Genomic DNA, 11,149 nt, shown 5'->3' with positions numbered 1-11,149 from the left:
CAAAATTAATGCACAGAAATCTCTTGCATTCCTATCCACTAAAAATGAAAGATCAGAAATAGAAATTAAGGAAACAATCCCATTCACCACTGCAACAAAAAGAATAAAATACCTAGGAATAAACCTACCTAAGGAGGTAAAAGACCTGTACTCAGAAAACTATAAGACACTGATGAAAGAAATCAAAGATGACACAAACAGATGGAGAGATATACCATGTTCTTGGATTGGAAGAATCAATATTGTGAAAATGACTATACTACCCAAAGCAATCTACAGATTCAGTGCAATCCCTATCAAATTACCAATTGCATTTTTTACAGAACTAGAACAAAAAATCTTAAAATTTGTAAGGAGATGCAAAAGACCCCAAATAGCCAATCTTGAGGGAAACAATCTTGAGGGGAAAAAACAGAGCTGGAGGAATCAGGCTCCCTGACTTCAGACTATACTACAAAGCTGCAGTAATCAAGACAATATGGTACTGGCACAAAAACCAAAATATAGATCAATGGAACAGGAGAGAAACCCCAGAGGTAAACCCACACACATAAATCACATAAAGCAGGATACTATGCAGTGGGTTTATTCAATAATCTGTGTAGCCTCATAGATTCAGAATGAGACATGGAGGGAGAATTACTCCTCTAGATTTTAAGAGGGCAGGTAGATTTGATTAAATGGAGAACTTTCTTAAAGAGTTGGACCCAAGATAAGAAACTTCTCCCATTATTTGTTCCAGTGCAGTCTGTTTAGGCCATGTGATTTTGTGTGTGAGCATAGCTGTCTTAGATTCGGTACTTGGAAATAAACTTTGAGACCGAGTTTCATGCAGAAAGTTTATTGCAAATGTATTCAGGAGAGACGTCTGTATGGCAGTGGGGAAGGCAGGACTGGGCTGAGGGAGAAACCTACCTGTAAAATTGATACAGCCATTATGGAGAACAGTATGGAGGTTCCTTAAAAACTAAAAATAGAACTACCATATGACCTAGCAATTCCACTACTGGGCATATACCCTGAGAAAACCATAATTCAAAAAGAGTCATGTACCACAATGTTCATTGCAGCACTATTTACAATAGCCAGGACATTGAAGCAACCTAAGTGTCCATCGACAGATGAATGGATAAAGAAGACATGGCACATTTATACAATGGAATATTACTCAGCCATAAAAATAAATGAAATTGAGTTATTTGTAGTGAGCTGGATGAACCTAGAGTCTGTCATGCAGAGTGAAGTAAGTCAGAAAGAGAAAAACAAATACCGTATGCTAGCACATATATATGGAATCTAAAAAAAAAAAAAAAAAGGTTCTGATGAACCTGGGGCAGAACAGGAATAAAGACACATATATAGAGAATGGACTTGAGGACACAGGGAGGGGGAAGGGTAAACTGGGACAAAGTGAGAGAGTAACATTGACATATATACACTATCAAATGTAAAATAGATAGCTAGTGGGAAGCAGCTGCATGGCACAGGGAGATCAGCTTGGTGCTTTGCGATCACTTAGAGGGAAGGGATAGGGAGGGTGGGAGGGAGACTCAAGAGGGAGGGCATATGGGGATATACGTATGCATATAGCTGATTCACTTTGTTATACAGCAGAAACTAACACAACACTGTAAAGGAATTTTACTCCAAAAAAGATGTTTAATAAAAATGATGGCATGTGTTCTAATTGCTAAAAACCTGATGAAAACACAGCCAGGCTAGAAGTTACAATCTAACCTGAGTGGACTGATATTCTGGGCACCAGGGAAATACCCACTGACCGGTGCTTTCCCACTCAGGGACAGTAGGTCCTAAGACTTCTGTCTGACTTTTCATCCTGCTCTGCTTCCCAAGGCACTGCTTCTCCACTTAGAATAAACAACAAACAATATTGAATTCATGCTTTATAGCAACACTGTCCTACAGAACTTTCCATAATGAAAAGTTGTTGAATATGGTAGCCACTAACCACATGTGGCTTGAGCTTTGAAATGTGGCTAGTATGACTGAGGAACTATATTTTCAATTTTATTCAACTTTAATTCATTTAAGTTTAAATTGCCCCATGTGACAAGTGGCTGCGGTATTCCACAGTGCAGCTTTAGAACCTCAATCATTCTCTCACAAGAGTAATATTTGTGACCTCTGAGAATCAACTGAATCTTTTTCAAGACACGTGTACTTAACCCCACTCCAGATTTACTGAATCAGAACTGCTCGTGCTTGGACCACAATGGTCTGTGACATTCCTCGTGGCTCTAAATTCTCTATGGGAAGAAGAGATGAAAAAAGGGGGCTTGCATTGTGTTACCTTGAAAGTTTAATACATTAACTCACCTACTCATGAGTGGAGATTAAAAATTTTTGGAGTCATTTCTTCCCTCTTCTGGTCACCTGGCTGAGAGTAACACTCTACAGCAAAAGAAATAAAAAAAAGAGGGTGGGTTTTAATAGAGCAGCAAGCAGCCAAGAAAGTCCCAACAATTTGTCAACACCCATGCTTCCAGGGTCTTTGTGTTGGGCATCTCTGGGCAGTCCAGGGTCAACATGATTGAATTAGAAAGAGAAGCCCACTGCCAATGACTTTGACAGAGGGTCACCCTGGCTGTTCGGGGGCAGTGCCAGGAGATCTGGAACTCAACAGGCCCACAGTATGAAAGGGGAAGGGAGACCATGCCAAGATGGATTCGTGGCTAATGAAGCAGTCAGCTGCTGTAATTGCACGGTGGGATGGATAACAGTGCTGCTGAAAAGACAAATGATGAGGTAAAACACTTATTAAATAAAAACACCAAGGTGAAGGTGAGATATTAATTTTCAAGGCAATGGACAGCTGTCGAGTCCTGTCACATAATTCCATTTCATATTAAACTTATTATGGGCAATAATGTAATAATATCAATGACATCCCTATTCCTCAACAGCCAAGAAATTGATGGTGGGCTAAAAACTTTCCAGTCCTAGGGCTAATCCATGACTTGAGGGGATAAAACTGGAATGGAGAAGATATGAAAAATTCAGAACGAGTGCTTCTAATGCTATCTTGGGCACAATTGTTCCATGTTGCTAAGAAAGCATTAGCATGCCCTCCTCTGCTCTGGATTCTGCCAGCAGCAAACTGGGAAAACTTCCTGCTCTTCATTACAATACCTTTAATCCAGTGTGGATGGGTGGAGTCTTAGACACTCTGCCTTTCTCCATTCCCCTTGGAGAAAGCGTACACCTAATAAACAAATTAGGATTGACAGGAACTGAAGTGAAAAGCTCACATTTCAAAGATGAACTGAGGAATTTACAGCTGTTGGGTTAAAGCTTCCTAACTCACCTCTTTTATTGTATCATAAACCTCATTTCCCCAAGTCTGAAACTGAAAACTTTGAATGTCTTTCCATTGTCTCTAAGATGAGCCTCTCCTCCTTAGCCTGACATCAAAGCCTTTATAAAATGGCCCCAACATCCCTTCCTGTCTAATGTCACTGACTTGTTCTCCTTTGTGAGCCTTCACAGAATAATAAATGGGGAAACACACTGGCTACATAGCAATGACAAGTTAACTTTTATGAACAGCTGCCTCATCTGTAAAATGGATGAAGAGCATCAAGGACATAATGGAATTGTTGTGAACATTCAGTAAAGCACCTGGCATAGTGCCTGGCTTATGAAATGCAGGTCCCCTTGCTCACAAGTCAGCCTTGTCTTCTCATTATTTCTAAAACCCACCTAGTAAGTTCCTTCTTCCCTTTAGCTCATCCCTATACCCCTCCCCACCATCGCCTCCATGCTCCTGCTATAACCAACACCATCTCTGCCTCCCCGTTCTCCACTTAGCCAATTCCACTCTCCCTGTAAGGTCCAGGCCCACTGGCCTCCTTCCATGAAATCAGATTCAGTTTCCACATTAGGAGCAGGGTTTAGGCAAAATAGCCTTAAATAACCTTAAATAGCCTCTCCAACTCTAACACTCCATGATGCAAAAGACACATAAATTTTGCTTTGAAGGTATGATCAATTGAAGGCTTAAACTCTCAGAAAAATAGAAGATGATTTCCCCAGTTGGTGGGCAATGGGGAGAAAATGAAAATTCTTCATAAGTTCTTTTAAAATCCATATTACTGTAAATGGTCATTATTTTAAAGTCTTGTGTAACTTGGGGCTTATTTCATGCCAGATAACAGGCTCTATCATGTATGGAATTTTAAGTTTTCCTAGAAAGTCAGTGATATCACCCAGCTTCAGGATGATCAGAAAACTGAGACCCAAGGTCATTCACTTAGTAAGTAGATGACATGAGACCCTGACCATGGACGGTGACCATGATCTTGTATAGAATTCTGGAATCACTCTTTCCATTATGCTTAACTTCCACAAACCCACCCATTTATCAAGTGCTTTTGTTACATACAAAATCCTTGGTTAGCTATTGGGAAAGATGGGCACGTGTGTGTGTGTGTGTGTGTGTGTGTGTGTGTGTATGTATATATATATATATTTATATATTTCCTTCTCTTAAAGAGTTCAGAATCTAAAAAGAAAAATAAAGCTCAGATATAAAAAGAATATAGAGAGAAGTCACAGGATGTGTCAGACTGGCATAGTATTTGAAGGAATTCAAGGATGTGGAAATTCCTTTCAACTAATGTGATCACAGAGCTGTGTCCAATGATCTAACTTTCCAAAATTGCATCTATCCTGCTCTAGAGAAAAGAATAGAACTCTAAAAATTCTAAATTCTTCAAAAAAAAAAACCATCAGAAATTCATTTTTTATAATTCCTTCATATTCACCCTTTGGAAATCTTGAAATCTCCTACCCAGCAATATTTCTTCCATTATTTCTCACTGGAAACATGCTTAAGATAGAATATTAAATCAAAGCAATAAAGATGGAATATGTGACATCAGATTAAAGTGTAAAAGCTAATAATTCATCTTAAAATGACTACTATATACAAGAGAAGATAAAACCTTTTCCTCAAATGGATGACAAAAATTCCTATTCACATTGAAAATTATTTTTGATCTTCTTTCTTGACACCCAGAAACTAAGACAGTAATAATTTCCCATAAAACCCCTGATTTAATTATCCTTCTTTTGTAAGTTTGAAGTCCATCTTTCAGAATCCACTGTGACTTGTCAGACTTCTCCATATGAGCCACATCTACAAGACAGCCTTGTCCCTTTACAGTCACAGGCTCTGTGCAAAAGTTGCCCCCATAGACCAGAATTGTCTGTTACAGTTAACCGAAATTTTAGATTTATTCTTCACCTTGTTATCAAATACATCCTTAGAGCTGATAAACAACAAAACATTTTGGGAGCTGGGCCCACCGGAGAGTTTGGTTGATTTTGGAAAAGAATAATAAAAATATATAACAGTAAAAAAAAAAATAAGAATGGGTTATACTCATTGAGTGCTCACTGGGTCCCAGGTATGTTATAAGAACTTTACATATTTTATATTATTTCATGTTTTACATTATTTAATGATGTTTTACAGTAGTTAATCTTCATAAGTAACCCTATGATATCAGTAATATTATTTTACTCATTATGCAAATAATGATGTTGTGACCAAGGTCTCACAGAGATTAAGGGCAAAAATAGGACTTGACCCTGGAGTCCAGCTATTAACCACTGGGCACCAGAGCCAATGTCAGAGTGTGAATGGAGAAGCCTTATCTGCTCAAATGTATCAAACCAAGAATACATTTCCTCCCCTACCTCCCACCCTCCCCACCTCAGCCACAGAAACCATTTCATAAACCTTCCTGCCCCCCACAGCGGGGATGGGGGGGGGAAATGGTGGGCAGGAAGTGCTGATCTGGGTGAGCATGACTGTCTTGGTAAGTCAGGGACTTGCTGTGTATGAGGTAGACATGGGGGTGGGGGGGGTGCACATTGACTAGGCCTAGAACAGTTCCTATTGCTGGTGGTGCCTCTCTAATCTGGTCTGAATTGGCTCAGTAAGTAGAGAAGATCCAGGAATGTAGGAGCTAAAAATCTAAGGGTGCCTAGATATTATAGCCAAGTGTCCATTACTGTTGATGAGACAGTCAGACAGACAGACAAGGATGGGAATGGGAGCGATAGTGGAGCAAGAGCCACATTTGCCTCCTCTTCCTCCTGAGTTTTCTGTTTCTCAGACTCCATCTGTGAGCACATGTATTCCTATACTGGTTCTTTGGCACCCATTGTGCTTCTCCATCTCCTTTTTGTACTCAGATGGTCTCTCTTCCCTCCCCCCACAGCAGGCTCTCTTGCCTGCTGTACCACAATGCCTCATAATTCATACCCTTATGAAGTGGCCATCACTGTGGGAGATAAATGTAAGGGACCCAATTACTGCTCTTAAAGAACTTACAGTCTAGTGGTAGAGGCCTTACAAACAGAATATAGGGTAGTTATGTTATACGTCACCACATCAGCCAGAATTCTTTCCATTGCAAGTGGTAGAAACCCAACTCAACATGGCCTAAATCTGGACTTCTGACACACAAAACTATGAGATAATAAATTTGTGTTATTTTAAGCTGCTAAATCTTTGGTCATTTATTATGGCAACAATAGGAAATTAATCCATGCACCCAGCCAGCTCTGGAGGGGAAAAAGGTAATTCCACAAAGTCTACAAGTTCTCTGAGGAATTGGGAGAAACTACGGTACAACTAGGCCTATAGCCACAATAGTAACTCCAGCTCCTATCATTGGTGGGGCCTACTGGACCTGATCTAAATTGGCTCAAGAAGGAGAGAAGTCCCAGAAAGGTAGAAGCTAACAGTCTGTGGTGGTGCCTGGAGATATCAGCCAGGTGTCCATTACTGTTAGTTAAATCAGGGATTGGCGAACCACAGGCCAAATTCGACCCACTATCTACGTCCCAAGAGCTAAGTATAGTTTTTACATTTTTAAATAGTTTTTTAAAGCAAAAGATGAATATTTTATAACGTATCAAAATTACATAGAATTCAAATTTCTATGCCCATAAATAAAGTTTTATTAAATGGAGGCTCTGAATGCCATTCTGACATGACAAAGTTTTCCCGAACTGATGGCTTTTTGTCCTGGAGCTGTGGTCTGGTCAGCCAGGGCAGCTTCTGAGTGTTCAAGGCACTAACCCCACAATTAAGAATTCTGCCCTATTGAAAAACAGGTTTACCTTTATCTGTGCAGGGGCCTCTGGTATCTGTCAGATGGTAGAGTTAGGACTGATATGAGGCAGGCTGCAATAGGATGACCTACCAGGTGGATCCTAATAGATATTCCCTGGGTTTCCATGGGGTTGGATTGTCTAAACATGGCTTCACTTTCTACTGTTTCTCAGACTTTCTTTCCATTTCTCCCAAAGCTAGAACGAGGACTAGCTCCTTGTCAGTAACTGAAAGAAAGGATTTGTTTTTTAAAGCCTTTGAAGAGAGTAAAGGATTTGTCAAATTAGCCAACAGTCCCCAAGCAGAACAGTAGTCATGCCCAGTTTAGCTGGCCTCTTAATAAATATCACCATGTAAACTATGTGCTCTGCATCACGGATCATCTTGTGTTATAACTGGCATAAGTAGAATAATTTGGCCCTGATTCAGCAGGTCACCAGGGGGACACTTCAGAGAAGATGGTGTTATTGAAGAATAGCACCCAGGTCAAAGAAAGTCCCACTCTAATCTCTCCATCAAGCCAACCCCTATCTGAAGGGTTTGATCAATTCTGGTACTTGAGAGCAAAGGGTCTGGGTCTAGAAAGAAGAGCATGTGAGAATGTTTAACCTACTGAGGAGAACCCTACAGGGAGAGGTAGACGCTGACTCCAATATTTTTTTTAATCTGTGATAAGAAAGGTAGACCAGTCTTATATGTGGCATCGAATCTAATCTTTCTTATCTGTGATATCTTTTCTGTGATATCACAGACAAGAAAGACCACAGTTACCTTTCTCACAGAAACCTGGACATGTGAGAGATGGAAAGACCATATAGTTTAACTGGGGCCCAAGAGGGGGCATTTCCAGTGATCTGGATTCTCAGCCTGTGTTCTTCACACAGTGCCACAAGCTCCACAAGGGTTTCTCCTGTTGAGCTTCTGAGCGTGCCCCAGGGCCTTGTCCATGGAGAGTGAGGCACAGCTACCCTCTTGGGTGACTTCCATCAGTCCCAGACATCATGTCAGGTTGACCCAGCAACTTGCCTTCCAGGGCCAGTCTGGGTAGGTATTCCCCTCAGCCATTCTCTTCACCACAGACGAGAACAATGCTGAACATTTCTGGAACAATTTTCCTAATGAAACCACAAATTCCCCCTCCAGCACTGCAGGGAGGTCAGGCAAGACGATGATGATCTCATAACTCAGTATTAAGCATCAATGCTGCCCACACACTGAGATCAGATGGCCTCTCCCTTGCTCATGTTTCTGTTAGAATAAGAAAGCTTATGTCATTTCATCCCCAGAGAGTGAATGTCACAGCTGGTGATTTTAAAAACTAGAACTTCTTATGGGAATCCAGGAAGAGGCAGGGCAAAAAAGCACTAGACATGGGAAGGCAGAGCCTTAGGAAGTATGGAAGACTTCAGAGCAGAGAGACCTCAGTTGAAATCCTGGCTCCTCAGCACTATTTACAATGGCCAAGACATGGAAACAACCTGAGTGTCCATCAACATTCAGGAACGGATAAAGAAGATGTGGTACATATATACAACGGAATACTACTCAGTCCTAAAAAAAGAATGAAATAATGCCATTTGCAGCAACAGGGATAGACCTAGAGATTATCATACTAAGTGAAGTAAGACAGAAAGAGAAAAACAAATATCATATGATATCACATGTGGAATCTAAAATATGACACGAATGAACTTATCTATGAAACAGAAATAGACTCACAGATATAGAGAACAGACTTGTGGTTGCCAAGGAAGAGGGGGGATGGGAGAGGGATGGAGTGGGAGTTTGGGTTAGCAGATGCAAACTATTACATATAGAATGGATACACAATAAGATCTTACTATATAGCATAGGCAACTATATTCAATATCCTGGGATAAACCATAATGGAAAAGAATATAAAAAAGAATGTATGTACATGTATAACTGAATCCCTTTCTGTACAGCAGAAATTAATGCAACATTGTAAATTAACTATACTTCAAATAAATAAATAAATAAATCGTGGCTCCCCTACTAACAGTAACTTGATCCTTCTTCTAAGTCTCTGCCCTTATCTGCAAGATGGGGGCTAATGCCTGTACCCCAGGCTGAGAACCGAATGAGGCAATGTGTCTGCAGCACTCATTACTCTGCTCAGTGAAGGACTGTTAGCTGTGTATACATATGAAGTAGGTGGGCATAACTAGGGAACGCTAGAGGCTCAGTGGGCACTAAAGGACCTAGAGCTGCTTGCTCCCCTAATCCTGAATCAACATCAACCACATCAGGATTGGATCACTTGGCCAAGTAGCTGTCTTCTCCCTCTCGGCTCTTCTGACATAAGAGTGGAGCTGCTTAGAAAGGGCACATCAGCAAGGCAGACAGTGTTCCCGTGAGTCAGTCAGCTGGGTTAATGGGCTTGACTCTGATAGGGTTAAGTACACAACACTCATGCCACCCAGTGAATTCCTCCAGTCACAGAATCCACCCAACCACATAGCTGAGAGCTGCTCAGCTGGGGAGAAATAAAAGTTCTGATCCAAGATCCAAGTTATAGAGGAAGAAATGGTGCTTTGGCCTCTGAACACTTCAGAGAAGGAAGGCTGGCCAGGTGGACACAGCCTCTGGGTATTCAGACACCAGGGACAGCAAGAGAGAGAGAGGAAGCCAGATAACAAGAAATGAAAGAGGGATTGGAAAAAAGCAAGGGAAAGAGCCCAAAGGAAACCTTAGCCCAATCTGTTCCTCTGCTAAGGGCCCTGGTGATCATCCTTTGTAGCCCAGCATTGGTGTCAGTGAGGGTTTAGATAGACTGTGAACCCCTAGATCCCTGCAGAAGCCATAGTGAGATCACTGCTGGACTGGAAAACTTACACAATTTCAAACAGGAAGACCCAGTTTGAGTACTGTTTCCACTTCTTGCTGGTTTTGTGACCCTGAGTAAGTCATGATCCTTTCTTTGCCCCTCAATGTCTTTGTTTGTAAAAATGAAGGTTAGACCAGGTGGACGCAAAGCTTTCTTCAGGCTCAGATTATAAGGGTCCCTGGAGAGGGCATATGACTAGAGAGAACAGCTTCCCTCCCACGTGGAGTCTGGGTATCCTTTGTTTCTGTTTCTCTGGGGGAGGGGACAATGGTTTTCTCTAAAATTCTCACTGAGTCAAGAAAACGATTACGCACCTAAGAGTCTTGATGACCAAGGAACTCAGGCTATGAATTTGGTCCAGAGACTCTGTTCTGTAACAGACTCTTCAGACTCTCAGTAGAAGGAGATCTTTGCTTCAGCTGCTCTGAGCTGTATGTGAAAGGGCGTGGGGCGGAGAGGAGTCAGGAGGCAGGGAAGTGGCTAACCCCACACACAGTCTTGCAGCTCAGTGCATCTGTGTCCCTGTGTATCTCCAACATGTGCCCGCTCCCTGTCTGCCGATTTCCATGCCTTTTAGCACAGGTTCTCAGTTCCTGGACTGTTTCATGTCCCAGCTGGTGTTCTTTTCTACCACAAGTTGGCTCAGAACACACAGCCCTGCTGTCCGTCCACCCACTTCCCCCAAAGCTGCATTCTTTCCCCCAGCAGTGCCATGCCACCCAGGCCGGGGTTGGGGGCAGTGGGGATGTGGCTGTGACCCCACTGTCCCTGAGGGCCAAAGAGCATGTAGCCAATCCAAGTTCCCTTACTCTCACTTTCACTGCACGCACGCACACACACAGGCACCAGGAGATGGGTTCACACAGCCTCTATTTCAGCCTTCCCTCTTCCCCTGACACAGTTCTTTTTATCGAGATTCTTCTTCCAAATGAGTTCAGTTTAGTTGTAAAACTACAGTAAAGGACTGGATGTCTCCCTTCTATATAAACGGTAAGTCAGTGCACTCACTCGACACAAATTTGTGATAAGCCTACCATGTGTCAGGCATTGGGTTGGCTGGGATGAATGCAGCGATGAATCACAGTCTAGAGAGTGTTAAGGACCAAACCACTGATGAGTGAGTCATTCAGAAACTGTTCCTTTAACAGAGTCAA

Source organism: Hyperoodon ampullatus (assembly GCF_949752795.1).
Source record: "Hyperoodon ampullatus genome assembly, chromosome: 13".
NCBI lineage: Eukaryota > Metazoa > Chordata > Mammalia > Artiodactyla > Ziphiidae > Hyperoodon > Hyperoodon ampullatus.
This window is presented reverse-complemented; position numbering follows the sequence as displayed.